At 37.1% G+C, this 18,650-nt stretch overlaps 1 protein-coding gene across 6 annotated transcripts in view; it reads right to left on the reverse strand.

The window, feature by feature from the left end:
* The window catches only part of LOC144374946 (transport and Golgi organization protein 1 homolog), a 100,652-nt gene that overhangs the window by 54,921 nt on the left and 27,081 nt on the right, over positions 1-18,650 (reverse strand). The window lies entirely within an intron of this gene.

The following is an 18,650-nucleotide window of genomic DNA, read 5'->3' on the forward strand; positions in this document are numbered from 1 at the left end:
AGTCCTGAAATCCATTTGGAAGAATAAAATATTCAGAATAGCCAAAACAATTCTAAGTCAATAAGCAAGCTGGAGGCATCATCACAATACCTGACTTCAAATTGTACTACAAAGCTATTGAAATAACCACTGCATGGCTCTGTCATAAAACCAGATACATAGACCAATGGGAAAGAAGAGAAGACACAGAAAAAGATCCAACACAGTTAACAGTCATCTGATTCTTGACAAAGATGCCAAAAATATATTGGGAGAAAAGACAGGCTTTAAACAAATGGTGCCAGGAAAATTGGTTATCTATATGTAGACAAATAAGACTAGACCCTGTACAAACTTGAAAGAGATCAAAAGCCCGGGAATTAGACCAGAAACTATGCAAATCCTTGGAAGAAAATATAGGTTTGAGACTCCAGCATATAGATACAGGCAATGACTTTCTTATTAGAACTCCTAAAGCTCAGAAAATAATGACAAAAGTTAATAAACAGAATGGCATCAAATTAAAAAGCTTCTGCACAGCAAAGGAAACAATTAGTAACATGAAGAAAGAACCTACGGAATGGGAGAAAATATATTTGCTAACTATTCTTTTTTTTTAAAAAAAGAGAGAGACAATTTTTTAATATTTATTTTTTAGTTTTCGGTGGACACAACATCTTTGTATGTGGTGCTGAGGGTTGAACCTGCACTGCATACATGCCAGGCGAGCGTGCTACCGCTTGAGCCACATCCCCAGCCCTGCTAACTACTCTTTGACACAGGATTAATATCCAGACTATATAAGAAACTTTAAAAAACTTAATACCAAAACCTCAAATAACCTAGCTTAATTGGGCAAATGACTTAAACAGATTCTTCTCAAAAGAAGAAATAAAAATGGACAACAAATCTATGAAAATGTTCAACATCATTAGCAATTAGGGAAATGCAAATCAAAACTACAGTGAGCTTTCATCTCACTCTAGTCAGAATAGCAGCCACCAAGAATATGAACGATATGGGGCTGGGGTTGTGGCTCAACAGCAGATTGCTGGGGCTGGGGATGTGGCTCAGGTGGTAGCGAACCTGTCTGGCATGCGCGTAGCCCAGGTTCGATCCTCAGCACCACATACAAACAAAGATGTTGTGTCTGCCGAAAACTAAGAAATAAAAAAAATGTTAAAATTCTCTCTCTCTCTCTCCCCCCGCCCTTAAAAAAAAACAAAACAAAACAAAACAAAAAACAGCAGATTGTTTGTCTAGCACGTGCGAGGCCCTGGGTTCGATCCTCAGCACCACATTAAAAATAAATAAATAAAAATAAAGGTATTGTGTCCAACTACTTAAAAAAAAAGAATATGAACAATAATAAATGCTAGAGAGAATGTGGAGAAGAAGGGACACTTTTTTCTCTGTTGATAGGATTGTAAATGAATATAACCACTATTGAAATCAGTATGGAGGTTCCTCAAAAGACTAGGCAGGAAACCACCATATAACCCAGCTATACAACTACTCAATGTTTATCCTAAAGAATTAAAGTCATAATACTAGAGTAGTACATGCATACCCATGTTTATAGCAGCACAATTCACAGCTGCCAAACTATGGAACCAAACTAGGTGCTTATCAAGGATGAATAAATAAAGAAAATGTGGCATATACACACAATGGAGCTTTATTCAGCCATAAAGATGAATTATGTCATTTGCTGGAAAACGGATGAAACTTGAGAACATTCTGTTACACAAAATAAGCTAAACTCATAAGATCAAGGGAGCATATGTTTTCTCTCGAATGTGGAAGCAAGAGAGGAAAAAGGAAAAGAAAGTGAAAATCAAAAGGAGATCAGTAGAGTGTAGGAAAGGGACCAGGAGATGGAGGAGTGAAGGGAAAATACTGGGGAATGATATAGGCCAAACTGGAGTGTTATATTGTGCATGTGGAAATATGTAACGACAAATACTGCCATGATTTACAACTATAATGTATCAACAAAAAAATGGAAAAAATAAAAGAAAGCAAACAAAAGAACAGAATTGCTTTCATGTATGCATGTATGTATGTATGTATACAGCCTAGCCAAACATCTATTGTGAGCATAAACATTAATACTCTGGAAAAGTGATGAGCCTGACACTGTTTTTTTTTTTAATTGTTATCTTTATTCCTTTTTTCCCTCCCTCCCTCCCTTCCTTCCTTCCTTCCTTCCTTCTTTCATTCTTTCCCCTCTCTCTCCCTCTCTCCCTCCCTCTCTCTCCTGTCTCTTCTCCCCCTCCCCCCCTCTCTCTTATTTTCCAGGCTGGCCTAAACTCCTAGGCTCAAGTAATCTTCCTGCCTCAGCTTTCTGAGTAGTTGTGACTGTTGGAGCACACCACGATGTCCAACAATAACACTTGCTTTTGTAAACAAAGTTTTATTAGAACACAGAAACTTATATTATTTACCCACAGTCTAGGCTGTTTTGTGCTACACTGGCACTTGAGTGGCAATGAAGACTTGCCTACAAAGTCTAATATATTTATTATCAGTCTCTTTTCAGGAAAAGTTTGTTGATCCCTGATTAGATTATAGATTAAAGTCAGCAGAATAAATATATAAACATTTCTTTTCTTACGACTAAAATTGGCTGTATGAAATGAGATAAATGATCTATTAATTGCCAAGATAAAAGTCTCTTCCCTATAGAAAGTGTGTATTCAGGACTAGAAATCTTGGCACTGTGTCATGTCAAATGTAGGAAAAAACCTGGCAGTTCATTTTGATGAGACTTAAGAAATTTCTTTTCCAGGGCATTTTGAGGTTTATCTAAACTTTGTAGATAATACAGGGAAGAACATTTTAATCTGCAAATAGATTATGTTCATTATTAGTTTGTAATCATTTCACAACTATCATATAATATTAAAGCATCATAAGAGACTGCCTATCATAATAGAAACTTTTATGCCTCTAGCCATTAACATGTATTTTTCTAGTTATTGTAGACTCATACTTTTAAGTTAGTGCTATTGGTAAAATATATGATTATTTAAGTCTGATTGCCTTACTAATTTTGACCAGTTTATTTTTCAGATATCCATTTTGGGGTTTACTCTTTCAATTAATTTTTTCGTTCCATGGACAATGAAATTGTTGTTGAGTATATAAGATGTTGTAGTTTCTATGTAAGTTGACCTAAGTGTCTCTACCACTATTGATGGGCAAAGATAAAAGTAAGTTAGTATTTTTACTTGAAACTGTAATAGATCTAATGTACTTGATTTGTTTTCCTGACACAAAAGAGTATAAAACTAGAAAAACTAAACATTTTCAGGTATTAATTTCAGACATGACTGTAGGCCTGGTGCACAAAACACAATTAGGGAGATGAAGCTCAAGTAAGATGGTGGTCATACTGAGTTAAGGAGAAAATTATCAAAGTGCAAGATTATCATAGTGGTTGGAATTTTGTGGACAAGAATGTCTGAGCTATTTATGGTGGGTGCAATGTAATTATGTGTATGTTAGAGAGAGAATACTAAAAGCCTGGAGGAAATTCATTTTTGATATGAATGTACCAGATGAGACTCTGTAAGGCTTAGCAGAGTTTGACTGCTATAAAGGAGACTGAAGATGATGCTAAATGGCAATGTTGGAAGAAATGGTTTCCAGCAGAGTCAAGTTGCAGCAGCTTCACTAATATATCAGGTACTTAATTAAGAGTACCTGATATATTATTATAATAATAATAATAATAATACCAAATCTAATATGATCAAAACAATTCACCAGTAATTAGCCTGCATGACACATAAAACAGAATATCCTTTATAGGAAGACAATATAATCCAGACTTCCTATGATGTATCATCTATAAATGACCAGAATATAATTAAACTTTTTTTTTTTTGGTACCAGGGATTGAACCCAGGGGTGCTTAACCATTGAGCCACAACCTCAGCCCTTTTTTTGCATTTTATTTAGATACAGGGTCTCATTGAGTTGCTAAGTGCATCCCTTAATTGCTGAGGCTAGCGTTGAACTCTTTTTTTTTTTTAACAATTTCAATTTTTAATAATGGAAACATTTTGCTATTCCAGAAAAAATTTCAGGGGAGAAAAATCTTCCCTATAAAAATAAACTCATCAAAATTATAAATATTATAACTTTTTTACTTCTGCAATTTAAAATGCTCCCCTGCAATACCACCCCTGCATATAACACCTTTCCTGTACCATCACATTTTGAAGAGAAAACAGTATTACAGCAAAGCTCAGTTTTAATTTAACGTAACATTTGTAAAATGACTTTTTAAAATCTTTGGCCTTCAGAGCCTTTATTCTTATTTTACAACATTAAAAATGCTGCTGTAGTAACCAGTGTTTGGGAGAGAACATCACTCTTCTAGAACCATGAACAGACAGAATTTTAATACAGTAACTTCCAAATTGTAACTTGTAGTACACATGACAGGGAGGTTTGGATAAACACAGAGGAGAACATGCCTATTTCAGACAATCTATTTCAAGTAAAAAAAAAAAAGAATTCACAGTTACCCAACAGCTACTACTTCAGGTTCTAACAGTGTCATGAATCTGAGAAACAAATGCTTCACAAACTATAAGTTTACTGGGATGAGTAATTAAAAGACCAGGTGGTTGATAACAGTATATTCAAACCCAATCCACAGTCTGAATAGGAAAACCAGTATTAAAATCATGAAGGCATTCTCTGAACAACAAAGGCCAAGTGTTGGGTGACAACATCACTAAAACCTCATTGACGCACTAAAAAGAAGTTACATGCAAAATTAAACAATGTGTGCCATGCATAATTTATTAGCTTTGAACTCTTGATCCTCCTGCCTTAGCCTCCTGAGTCGATGGGATTATAGGCATATAGAATATCATTAAATTTTGCCAGAATGCAAAGAAGATAGAAAAATGAGAACCACAAGAGAAAATGTCACATATAAAAAAAGTTCCGTGAGCTGACCCAGATGTTAGGATTAGCAGAAAAAAAATTTTAAAAGTTTTTATAACTAATTTCAAGGAATTAAAGAAAAGCTTAATCATAATGAATAAGTAGATATGGGTGTCAACATATAAATGAAAAATTTCTTTTAAAAGAAATAAAAAGTATAGTATTTGAAATGAAAAATTCATGAAACAAATCTATCATCAGATTATATAGTGCAAAAACATCAAAAAGTTAACTTGGAGATAGACCAATAAAAATTATCTGGTCTAAAAATCAGAAAGAAAAAAATAGAGACTTGGTTACTATCATTACAAAGTGACCTAATATACATATAATTAGATTTCTAGAAGAATAGAGGCATAAATTGTACAGAAAAATATTTAAGACAATGATGGCTAAAATTATCTCAAATTAACAAAAAAGATGTTAACAGATTTAGGAAACTCAGTGAATACTAAAGTTAGTTACAAAGCAAATCACATCTAGATGCATCAGAGTCAACTGTAAATAATCAATTAGGAGGAAAAAGGTCTTGAAGGCAATTAGAAAAAAGTGGTGTGTTACGCATAGGTAAAAATGACTAAAATGATAGCTGACTTCTTATCAGAAATGAGAGATTAAAGTTAACGGAAAGGTTTAAGGTGCTAGAAGACAAAAACTGCTAATCTAGGATAAGTACTCTTCAAAACTGAAAGCAGAATAGACATTTTCAAATAAACAAAAAGTAAGAAAATTCAATACCAATAGATCTCTACTATTAACAATGCTAAAAGAACCTCTTCAGGATAAAAGGAGATGATCCATCAGGTAGAAACAGATGCACTGTGTGTTTTAGTTCACTGTGTAATAAATTTAATGGTTTAAAATAAAAATTCTTTGTTATTTCTCCTTATTCTATGATTTGACTTTACATAACCTGATGGGTCCTTTGCTCTAGGTATTTATTAGTGCTTATGTGGTTTCCTTTAGCAGGGATTGTTTAACCAAAGGTAGAACTGACAAAATAGCTTTGTTTACATGTCTGCTAGCTCAACTGGTTGGGTCAGGCTTATCTCCTCAAATGCTTTTAGTCATTCAGTCATTCTAAAATTTTTTATTTGTTGATTAGATTTCTAGAGGATAAAAGTAGAAGGTATACACCTTCCCAAGGTGTTAGGTCTAGGATTGGCATGGCATCACTTTCACCAAAAATATATTTTGTTCATTAAAACAAGACAAAAGACCAGCCCAGACTCAGCGGGTGGGAAAATAGATATTACTTCATAATGAGAGAAGCAACATGATACAGGAATGTGGAGAATTTGGGGTAGATATTTTTAAAGACAATGCACCATAAACAGAAATGAAAAGTACTAGAAATACTAAAATGCAGGTAAATATAAAAGGCAATATGTATACATATTTATTCTTTTAATTTCTTGGAAACATGACTAAGGTAAAAAACATAGGGTATACAGCTGTAATATGTATGACGACAAAGCACAAAGGACTTGGGGAGATGTGAGAAAGTATCACAATTTAAATTATGAAAACTGTGATAAATTAAAGAATGCATTTCATAATTCCTGGAAACATTGCTAAAACAATAATGTAAAGCAATAAAGCTAAACGCTAATGGATAAATTAAATAAAAATTAATTTTTATTTAATGTAATTTTATTTAATTACATTAAATAAAAATATGAATAGAACGAAAACAAGAAATAGATAAAAATACATCATGAATAGTAAGCCAAGAAGAATGCAGAGGCTATACTAACATCAGATGAATTTAATTCAAGATAAAGAGTTTTATAAGAGATAAGAAAGACATTTCATAATACCATAATGTGTTTTTAAGAACACAGAAACATGACACCATACAACCAAACATTTATATGCCCCAAATATATGAAAGCTGACAATACTGAAGAGACAAATCTATACTTTGAATTTTTAACACCCTTTTAACAACTGATAGTAACACTATAAAAAAAATCACTAGTGATACACAAGAGTCTGAACAAAACTATCAACCACCTTAATCTTATTGACATTGACTGACAATGCCCAACAACTCCAGAATATATATTCTTTTCTAGTCCTCATGGAAACTTGCAAGATAGGTTATATTCTTGGCAAAAAATTTTAAATATTGAATTTCAGTTTGTTTGCTGATCACAGTAGAAATAAATAAGGTATTCTTTAATAAAACTGGTCATTAAATAAAAGCCCTACAAATCATCAATAAACAGTGTTTTAGTTATCTATTGTTATATTTTTAAAAATTCCAAAATTTAGTGGCTTTAAAAAATAACCATTTGCCGGGAGTGGTGGTGCACACCTGTAATTCCAGTGGCTCAGGAGGCTGAGGTAGGAGGATCGAGAGTTCAAAGACAGCCTCAGTAATGGCGAGGCACTAAGCAACTCAGTGACACCCTGTCTCTAAATAAAATACAAAATAGGGCTAGGGATGTGGCTCAGTGGTCGAGAGCTTCTGAGTTCAATCCCCACTACCAAACAAACAACCATTTTATTTCTCATAATTTTGTAAGTCAAGACTTTAACCAAGGTTCTGCTCCAGTGTCACCTAGGCTCACCCATACAGCACACGCCTGATTTAGACTACAAGGTCTGAGATGGCTTTGTATGTCCGGAACTAAGGTGCTGATTGTTGGCTTTATATAGTCTCCCTTTCCATGAGGTCTTTCATATGTCAGGGGCTTTCTTCAAATGGACTCTCCCTCCAGTAAGATAGCCTGAGATTCTTTACAGTGTGGCACAGGGTACCACAGAGAAGAAAAAATGAGTTTGTGCCTTTAAAGGATACAGTCAGTCCTTCCTCAAGTCTCAATCTTGGGTAGGATCTTGGTCCATGCATTTTGGGGGAATTTATAGTTGGATGACATTTTAATCTACATTACTATGTGAAATGTCTTTGTTTTTATGATTTCATTTTTGCTACATTGTTCCTTTTCCATACAATTAACTACAATATAGGATAATCTATTAACGATAATGTCTCTTCAATTGGTTGTGTGAAGCTTGCTCTATAATAATTTATATAGAAAGAACTTATGGGAATAATATTCTCTAAATGACAATTTCCTGATTTAAAAACATATAATTTGTAGCCAGTACAATAGTGCATGCCTATAATCCTAGCTACTCAGGAGGTTGACAAGTAGGAGAATGGTAAGTTTGAGGAGAGCCTGGGCAACTTGGTGAGACTCTGTCTCAAGAAAAATAAAAACAAAACAAACATTAATGACTGCAGATGTAGCTAAGTGGTAGAGCACTCCTCAGTTCAATCCTCAGTGCTGGGGGTTAAAAAAGGTCATTCATCACCATACTAAGACACTCCTTAGAGAAAAGTAATTGCAAGAACATTGTTCTCCTTCCTTGGGATATGTTTTTTTTTTCCTAGATTGGAATCTAGAAAGCCTTTTGTGTGCTTTATGCTCTCATTATGGTTATGTGGCTTTTTAAATCTTGTTCGTGCCATTGGATGTAATATCAGATTTTGGGGTTTTTTTGGTGGTGCTGGGGATTGAACCCAGAGCCTTGTGCATGTGAGGCAAGTACTCTTCCAACTAAGCTATATCCCCAGCCCCAGTGGATTTTTTATTTTTGGAGGGGAATCTCTTCTCAACACATTTTGTGCCAGATTGTACTTGAGAAAGGGAAGTGATATGTACAGCATGGAACAATATTAGTTTCTGATTTTCCCACTTTTTAAAATCTTTTTTAAAAAATTATTTATTTTTAATTCTAATTTGTTATATATGACAGCAGAACACATTATAATTCATATTACACATATGGTACACAATTTTTCATATCTCTGGTTGTATACATAGTCACATCAGTTGTGTCTTTTTTTAAGAGAGAGAGAGAGAGAGAGAGAGAGAGAGAGAGAGAGAGAGAGAGAGAGAGGGAGGGAGGGAGGGGAGAGAGAGATTTTTAAATATTTATTTTTTAGTTCTCGGCAGACAAAACATCTTTTTTTGTATGTGTTGCTGAGCATCGAACCCGGGCTGTATGCATGCCAGGCAAGCGCGCTACTGCTTGAGCCACATCCCCAGCCCCTAGTTGTGTCTTTATATGTGTACTTAGGGTAATGATGGTAATCTCATTCCACTGTTTTTTCTATCTACTATTTAGATGTATTTGAGAACTTTAAGAAAAATCAGAAATACTCTTTCCTATTTTCATGAAAGCATGAATTTTTAGCCATATAAAATCTGTCCTGATGGGTTTTGGTTATATTTTTATACCTCATGAAAAGAGAAGAAATGTTCGCCAGGACAAGCCTCTAAACTGGAAGCTAATAGCCATGTTATCTTGTGTGCTCTCTTCTTCCACATCATCACTTAGGTTTGAGTGAGGCTAAAAACTAATGACACAAAGAACAGAAGGAAATTTTCTTGTGATTACTGTATATTGTTTAAAGATAGCAAAGAATCAACTATTTGTATCATTTTGAAAAATCCACATATAAATTTTTACTAGACTTTAAAATTTCTTCTTTGATACTCTGGTTCTACTCAAATGGTCCACTCTCAGAGGGGAAATTCAGAGAATCCTGGGAGAGTCATTATTTGTGAAGTCATAGTTATGAACAAAATCCTTTCTTGCAAAGACTTTCAAGCTGCCTCCCTTTAGCTTTCACTCATTAGTGCTGGTTGATACCTGATGCTATTAAAAAAAAATCTGATCCTTATCTCACACATCCCTCTCACAAATATTGTAGAAGTACATTGTGATCCCACTAATCTTTGTCCATGGCCATCTTTCCCAGAATTCCCCAACTGTCTCTCATTTCACAGGGTTTAATCAACCTCCTTCCATCCTATTTCATATAAAGCAATCAACATTCCTTATAAAAGCTGACAGCACTTGGGTCCACAGAACAATCCTTGTTGAGAAGAAAAAAAAAGAAATTCATGACCAAATAGTAGAGAAGGCAGCTGAGTCACTTAAAAGCTAAAATTGTAATAAAAGAGAAAAGAATGATCAAGGAACCAATTAAAAGACTATTCATGTATTTTTCTCCTAAGAACCATCAGCCATGCTTCTGTTTGCACAGGTCGTTGGAAAGCAAAGCAAAATCCAAAGGACCACCAGGAAAAGTAACATCTTACTCCCCTAGTCCAGCTGCTGACCCCTCTCCACAATCTCTATTTGCAATGGAAATCTTACACCTTCTGGATGAGACAGAATGATGTAAACTGCTGGCCAAACAAATGGGAAGGCAGCAGCCTATTGTTAGTTCCTGGTTCACTTCCATTAACCAGTACCGGCTCAAGGGGCGGGCAACTCCATTTCCACCTTCAAAGGAGGAGTTGGGCGGGGCTAGGTTTTGCGCATGCTCCCAAGGCAGGTTTCTGGGCATGCTCACCTTACCATATAACTGTGCTTTTAAAAAAACTTGGCATTAAAGATAAAGCAACCTTACTTTATACTTAATTGTGAATGGGCTGCTCTAACTACTCCTCTTTCATATTCATTTGATATTTTTAACCATGCTTTATGTCCTCACTCTGTTTCAAAGAGGCAGCTGGAGCCCACAGGTCTAGACCCTCATCTGGGTCCTGCCAGAGGAACCATCTACCACAAAGAGAATCAAGACAGTCATCGAAGACAACATTCCAAATTTTTATCCAAGTAGAGAATCCAACAGTTAAACTGTCTGCAAAAATATAATTTTTTTTGTAGGTAGACTGAAAACACTGCAATTTTATTTTGTTCTGAAAACACTGCAATTTTATTTTGTTCTAGTAAATAAAGTCAATCTAGATGAGTACAGAAAAGGGTGGAAACTTGGTACTAAGGTAATCAAATACAACTTAAAAATATGACCACACACATCTATTTTTTCTCTCACCCGAAACAGCTAAAGGACAATACACAGATTTCTAAAAAGATATGTGAGGCAATGGTAGATGAAACAGTGCACGAATTCTTTGGAAGATAAAAAGTGGATAAGAAGAGGACAACAAATTCAAAAGAGCTGTGGAACCAAAACACTGGTATCTAGCTGGGGCTGACTGCAGGAACTGAAACCCTTTCAGTTCTCCAAAAACTCAGATGCACAAGCACAGGCACCACAGTATGGAGGAACTGAGAGGATCTGCACACCAAACACCAAGAGTACCACGTGCCCTCAGCTCCCTGTCTTTCCAATTTAAACCACCAATTTCACTGTAATGGTATAGGACTCGTCTTAGGATACAATGAGTTTTCCAGTGAAATCTTCAAATATGACTCCCCCAGTGCAAAAGCTGGCTTGCCAACCAGTGCTGTTGGCATGAGGCCCAAAGGCCACCCACCTGTTCACAACAGAGCTGCCTGTCAGCTTTGGGGAATTTCACCAGCACGATGATCAGAGGACACCAGATGTTTCAGATAAACTGCTAACAAGAACGAGAGACTCCAAAACAAAACTTTTAAAAAGAGGAGGAAGAAGGAAAAGCAAATAGAGGAAAAAGAGATAATACAGTGGGCAGGGTAACACTTTCTGAAAAGATATAATAAATATCCTCCCTGAGATATATTTTAAAAAGCTATAATAAATGTCCTCGGGGAGGATATTATATCCTTGAAATGGGAATAGGATACGATTAAAACAACAAGCTGAGAACAAGAAAGAGTTCTTGAAGAATATAAATGTGATACTATCATAACAAATTTTAAAGATAAAACACAAGAAAAGTCCAAGAACTGTGTTCTGTAAAATAATGCCAATTGCCTAGATTTTGAATTCTCCATATATTCCATAAAAACCACACCAGTCAACAAGGATAATCAAACCACCCCTAATCTAAGCCTACCACAAAATTAGGAGTCGGGAACTACTATAAACTTCCACTTGAAGGTAAACAGAGAATGAACATCCCAAACCAGCTGAGCTCTGAAGCCCTCACTGGTCTGGGGAGGCAGACAGAGACTGCACAGGAGCAGGACAGTGGGGCTCCAGCAGTGCCAGACAGATGAAGTTCATCCTCCAGAATGAGGTCACCCCAGGATGACTGAGATTGGTAGTTCAGAGCAGTGGCTGCTTAGGAATTCAAAGGAAGGGCTGGAAGGAGACGCAGTCAGACATCTAGGGACGCTCTGCTCTCGGGTGAGAAAGGGGTAATGCAGACAGCCTTCGACAGTCTATGGCAGGGAGAAAGAGAGAAGCAATGGGAGGAAATTCAGAAGGACAAAACCAAAAGCCTCACCCAGCCCTTTCCCTACCAGTAAAGGAAGCACCCTACTGAAGCCACTGTGCTTCTCTGTATTGATGAGAGAAAGAATTCTTTTTCGTGGCGGGGTGGGGTGGGGTGGGGAGGGAGGTACTGGAAATTGAACTCAGGGGCATGAACCACTGAGCCACATTCCCAGCCCTATTTTGTATTTAATAGAGACAGGTTCTCACTGAGTGCCTCGCTTTTGCTGAGGCTGGCTTTGAACTCATGATCCTCAGCTTCTGGAGTCACCGGGATTACAGGTGTGCACCACTGTGCCAGGCTAGAAGGAACTCTTGAATTAAGAAGCTCAGTAAGGGTGAAAGATATATATAATGAAAATTACAGAACCTTAAAGAAAGAAATCAAAAAAAGACCTTAGAAGATAGAAAGATCTACCTTGCTCTTGGATAGGCAGAATTAATATTATCAAAATGACCATACTTCCAAAAGCGCTATACAGATTTAATGCAATTCCAATCAAAATCCCAATGACATTCCTCATAGAAATAGAAAAACAATCATGAAATTCATCTGGAAAAATAAGAGACCCAGAATAGCTAAAGCAATCCTTAGCAAGAAGAGTGAAGCAGGGGGCATCACTATATCAAACCTTAAACTATACTACAGAGCAACAGTAACAAAAACAGCATGGTATTGGCACCAAAACAGACTTGTAGACCAATGGTACAGAACAGAGGATACAGAGACTAACCCACAAAACTACAATTATCTTATATTAGACAAAGGTACCAAAAACATGCACTAGAGAAAAGATAGCATCTTCAACAAATTGTGCTGGGAGAACTGGAAATCCATATGCAACAAAATGAAATTAAACCCCTATCTCTCACCATGCACAAAACTCAACTCAAAATGGATCAAGGACCTGGGAATAAAACCAGAGACTCTGTGTTTAATAGAAGAAAAAGTGGACCCTAATCTCCATCATGTGGGATTAGGCTCCAACTTCCTTAATAAGACTCTTTTGGTGCCAGAATTAAAATCAAGAATCAATAAATGGGATGGACTCAAACTAAAAAGTTTCTTTCTTCTCAGCAAAAGAAACAAATCTGTGAGGTGAATAGAAAGCCTACATCTTGGGAGCAAATCTTTACCCCTCACACATCATATATAGCACTAATCTCTAGGGTATATAAAGAACCTCAAAAGCTAAACACCAAAAAAAAAATCAAATAACCCAATCAATAAATGGGCCAAGGACCTGAACAGACACTTCTCAGAAGATAATATACAATCAGTCAACAAATACATGAAAAAATGTTCATCATTACTAGCTATTAGAGAAATGCAAATCAAAACCACTCTAAGATTTCATCTCACTCGTCAGAATGGCAGCTATTATGGATACAAACCACAATAAGTGTTGGCTAGAATGTGGGAGAAAAAGGCACACTCATACACTGCTGATAGGACTGCAAATTGGTGCAGCCAATACGAAAAGCAGTACGGAGATTACTTGGAAAATTGAGAATGGAACCACCATCTGACCCAGCTATCCATCTCCTCAATCTATATCCAAAGGACTTAAAAACAGTATACTACAGGACACAGATGCATCAATGTTTACAGCAGCACAATTCACAATAGCTAAACTGTGGGACCAACCTAGATGCCCTTCAATAGATGAATGGATTAAAAACTGTGGGGTGTGTGTGTGTGTGTGTGTGTGTGTATGTGTGTATACACACACATACACACACACACACACACACACATACAATGGAATATTACTCAGCAATAGAAGAAAATAAAATCATGGCATTTGCAGGTAAATGGATGGAGTTAGAAAAGATAATACTAAGTTAGCCAATCCCAAAAAACCAAATGCTGAATGTTTTCTTTGATATAAGGAGGCTGATTCATAGTGGGATAGAGAATGGGAGATGAGAGAAACAACAAGCTCTAGATAGGGCAGAGGGGTTGGAGGGGAAGGGAGGAGGCATGAGGTTATTAATGACGGTGGAATGTGATAATTATTATCCAAAGTACAGGTATGAATACAAGAACTGGGTGTGAATATACTGTGTATACAATCAGAGATATGAAAAATTGTGCTCTATATGTATAAGAATTATAATGCTTTCTGCTGTCATATATGAATAAAAATTTTTAAAAAAGGTCAGTAAAACCCTCTCACACCAGCCCATATTGACTCCCTCTTACTGATACAGGAGAACAGTCATTTTAAAAATAATCATGAGGAAAAAAAAACCCTTTCAAGTCTGAAATTCAAATATTTCAGAACAGAAAATGGACAAAAAGATAAATATTGGGGCTAGGGTTGTAGTTCAGTGGCAGAGTGCTTACTCAGCATGTGTGAGGCACTGGGCTCGATCCTTAGCCACCACATTAAAAAAATAAAATAAGGGCATGCTGTCTATCTACAACTAAATATATATATATATATATATATATATATATATATATATATATATATATATAGAGAGAGAGAGAGAGAGAGAGAGAGAGAGAGAGAGAGAAGGGGGAGACACCAAATTTGAGAAAAAAAAAAGGAAGACAAAATGATCTCCTACACCTCATGGGTATTTTTTTTTAATATGTATATTTTTAGTTGAAGTTGGACACAATGCCTTTATTTTTACTTTTGTTTTTATGTGGTGCTGAGGATTGAACCCAGGCCCTTGCACGTGCGAGGTGACTGCTCTACCGCTGAGCCACCACCCCAGCCCCCCACCTCATGGGTCTTAAACGACCTAAAGCACATGACATAGTAGTACTGTTGATGAACACAATAAATGTCCATAAATATCAGTTGCAATTTAAAAAACATTCTACTATTGAGAAGAGGAATCACTGTGCAAAGCACCATCATAAAGATAGGAGGTTTACCAAATAAACTCCAGAGAAGATGTCTGCGTCAAGGGAGAAAAGGTTCAAATTTAATCCTTGAGACTGACAGGACCATAAACATTAATATCATCACTTGGATTCAAAGTCCAGCTTCAAGGGAACAAGGATTATTCTGGCAGTTCTTGGACCAGGAAGCCTTAAGAATGTCATCAGATGACTACAGGGCTGGGTAGGAAAGAAAGGTCCCAGAGCAGGACACAGGACTTCCTGTGGGGACGCATCTCACTCACACCCTACCTTGAGGTGATGGAGTCACTGGCTCACCTAACCCCAACTCACTTCCTTCCTCCTGCTCTCTGATCCCTCCTCCAGCTGCAGGCAGGTCATCAGAGGCCCACTGGCTATTCTCTGTCTCTCCCAGGATGGACTCCAGGTCTCCCTCCTCCAGGGTGCTCCCCTCAGAGGAAAGCAGTTTATCCAAGCCAAATTTCAGTATGTCACTCAACTTGAATGAAGAAAACGAGAGATCCAGTTAGTTCTCATGAAAACACAGATGAGGATGTGTGACTTGCTAAGTGTCTAAATGATACCAGGTAATTCTTTCCCTGTGGACTTTCTTCTCTTCCATCACAAATGACACCTGCCAGGCTGTTTTGAAGTTGGATGAGGAATAAGCAGAGAGGTGATAAATGATGATCAGAGATGTTGACTTTGACAATTATTTACAATACCAAAAAAAAATTTGGGCCTCCAATTTTTTTGAGGAGTGGGGGCAGATAAAATGATTCCAGCATCTTCTATAGCACTTCTCACCAGCATTTTTTACAGGCACTTCCAGCAGTCCTGAGAGAACTCAGAGAACCTGTTGGCTACCTTCTTACCTCTCCCACTGCCAAACTCTTATAAAGAGAAGGTGCCACTGAATACCTCATCTCACCATGAGCTGCCACCTGTCCTTGCCAAGCCGCTTTGCTACTACAGTGGTTTATGGGACCCACTTTGGCAAAACCATAACCACCCTGATCACCAGACCCAAAAGCCCTTTCTCAATTTCAATCTCCCTGGATAGTCCTGCAGCACTCCCCATCCTGCCCTCTTGCTCCCCCTAGGGGATATACTCAGCCTACTTCCTACGGCTACAAGAACCAGAATCTTAGATAGTGTTACCTGGCTTTCATTTGCTACTTGCAACTCTCCACCTCCCTAAGTACTATCTCTTAGGAATTCTGAACCAATTGGGATCCACATCATGGGACTTCATTTTCATTTTGCCCTTTTAGATTTGGTTAGTTATCTCTAGATTGCCTATTCTGTAACTTGGAAACTTTAGCTTGAAAATACCCGAGATGAAAACTATGACAAAAACTAAGCAAAACCATACCTGTTATATTTATATTTAACTTTGGTATATATATATATATAAAACCAAGCCAAATGGCTTTGGCATTTAGTACCCAAAACAGAAGAAAGCCAAGTATTTATGATGAGGCTCAGTCCATACTGGGACCCTTCCCTCTTCCACTCCTTGGACTATGTCTCCTGGCTTCCCTCGCTACTGCTCACTCACAACATGTCTTTAAGGAACTACCCATTTTTTAAATGAAAACCACTTTATTATAGTAACTAAGAGCATGTAGTTGGAAGTTAAAGAGTGCTCGGATTAGAGTCATGAATCTGATGTTTGGAAAATTTCTTAAGATGGAGGTAAAGACAACGTCTATCTCATTTTTTTGTTATTCTTCTTCTGAAACAACTGGAAAAAGTGCATGTCACACAATGCTTAGCACACAGTACGCATTCAATAAGTGTTCACCGAATCTGTATCTGTTCTCTGTTTCTGTTGTGTTCTCCTTCTAAGACAAGGAACCTGCTTTCCTTTATCAGGACTTCACTGCTCTATACTGCTTAGATTTATCAAACCAGAACCACGTCTTTTACTATTAGATTCTTTTAATAACTTAAAAAAATGTCCTGCTGTATTTTGAGACAAGGCAGTGAGTTATTACCCTTGTTCCTGGCAACCATAAATAACTCACAGTCTGGTGGGGAGGAAAGAATCAAGACAGAACCAGAGTGTGATTTCTTGCCATGGCTTGGGCAGGAAGTCCCACCGAGGTCCTCTCCACCAGCCCATAGTTTGTTCTGGCCCCAGGATCTGGTCCCATGGCAGAGTTTGTGCCTGTGCATTTCACAATGATGTGCTAGCAGCCAATATCACAGGGAAACCCCTGACTGAATGCCTGGAGCTCCCTCCACTGGGGAAGCATCTCCTCTAACTCCTGACACCTGTGCCTTCACAACAGCCCATGATGAGCTCCTCTCCCAACGTCCTGTAAAGAAGTATATTTAGACACCTACAGTGTACACGCACCTCTCTCTCAAGCTTTCACCTTCCATTTGAAATTGCCTCTTCAATAGTGTGAAAATAAAATGCACAGCCTGCCTGGCCACCATGACAGATGAGCATGCAGAAGACTCAAAACACAAAAGGCCAAAGACTCCAGTTACTCTCTAAGATAAACTAAAGTCAAGCAAACAAACAAAACCTAGGGTTCTTCTTTCGGGTTCTAGTACCCCCCAAATCTGTGACCCTTTCCTGCAGGTCAGTGACTCCCTAACAAAAACAGCACCTTCCCTGTCTGCAATGCTGATGTGTAAGGATACAGATGTGAGAAAACTGCCATTTTTAGACTCATGCTTGGGCTAGTTGTAAATTTGATGATTCTGCTTGTAATATTGTGTAATTTTTTCCCTTTCATATACCTCTTGAATTTTTTTTTGATAAGCTGATCCTTTTAAAGCCTGGTTTTTCTTGCAAACTTTTCTAATTCCTTTCTTTTCTGAGTCTCCCTCTAACAATAATGTATATTGATTTTTACTACAAACTCTGTTGACTAAAGTCTACATTATCTTCATCTTTCTAATTTCTATCCCTATCTTCCTACTTTCTACTCTCATCTTTCAGGCTTAAAGGCTTAAAGCCATCTTGGAACTTGCTCTCTCTCACTGCCTGTCTCAAAAGAATAGCCAACTCCTGTCATTTCTCTGCAGTTTCCTACAGCAGACTTTCCCACAGCTACTACCTTTTCTCAGACATTTATTACTCTCTTCATGCTTGAATCATACTAGATACTAGGGGTTGATCTCTCTGCATCTAATCCCTCAGAAGGACTTGGGGTATATTATAATATAGGTTCAATTTTATCTCAAAGGCTGCTGCTAAGGAATAACTCTAAACCTCCTACCAAAAGAGAGCTCTCTAGGATATTCTAAGACAGCATTTGACTCCCATCTAATTTTTCCTTCTTCAACAAATAACTCTAGTGCTTTCATCCCTATATCCTATGGCATAATTTTGAATTCCTAATCTTGTTCACTCATCTCTGAGTATGGAATGAGTACTGTAAGTCACTACTCAAAGGGTCTGGGATTAAGGAGGAAGTATGGAACTAATCATCACTGATTAAAAAAAGGAAGAAAAAAAAGAACTTAAACAAATTCTCTCTGAGGTAACTCGTGGCACACTCATCTTTAGAAGCCATAAAGAGATTAGATCCATGATGTTCAGTTACATGCTCAAAGTCATACATCCAATAAGGGATAAGATGTGAATTTCAATCCAAGTTAGATGGTTCAAAGCTCATTCTCTTTATTCTATTTTCT

Source organism: Ictidomys tridecemlineatus, unplaced genomic scaffold (assembly GCF_052094955.1).
Source record: "Ictidomys tridecemlineatus isolate mIctTri1 unplaced genomic scaffold, mIctTri1.hap1 Scaffold_97, whole genome shotgun sequence".
NCBI lineage: Eukaryota > Metazoa > Chordata > Mammalia > Rodentia > Sciuridae > Ictidomys > Ictidomys tridecemlineatus.